This window comes from Penaeus vannamei, chromosome 24, assembly GCF_042767895.1.
Source record: "Penaeus vannamei isolate JL-2024 chromosome 24, ASM4276789v1, whole genome shotgun sequence".
In the NCBI taxonomy this organism is placed as follows: Eukaryota; Metazoa; Arthropoda; class Malacostraca; order Decapoda; family Penaeidae; genus Penaeus; species Penaeus vannamei.
This window is the reverse complement of record NC_091572.1, coordinates 1977065-1977501: the sequence shown is the minus strand read 5'-3', so window position 1 is coordinate 1977501 and position 437 is coordinate 1977065.

The following is a 437-nucleotide window of genomic DNA, read 5'->3' as shown; positions in this document are numbered from 1 at the left end:
ACATCTAGCTAAAATCTGGGAAGTAAAAACCCAGTCGACAACAAATAGAACCAACCTTAACCATATGCAAAATAATGAGTAACGTGTCCCATTAAATTATAGGTAAGAAAAAAAAATGTTTCGTTGATACCACGACCTAAACCATGTCTTTCTCTAGTCTCTAGCTCTCTCCAGTATTCCAGGGCACATGAAACGGGATACGGTGTATAAAAAACAGGAGCCGAGCGCCATGTTAGTATCTGGCTGGACTGAAGGTGTAAATTTCAGAGTGAAAGGCCATTCTAGAAAGAAAAAAAAAATGTGTCCCAGGAATCTGAGCTACGGATGCGTAGTAGAGTGAAAAGAGATGTTGAGTATTTAATCCTTTAATTGGTGATCCTTTAGGCGAAGTGGCCAAAGTAGCGATCCTAGAGTGAGAGTTGTTAGTACAGTGCTCG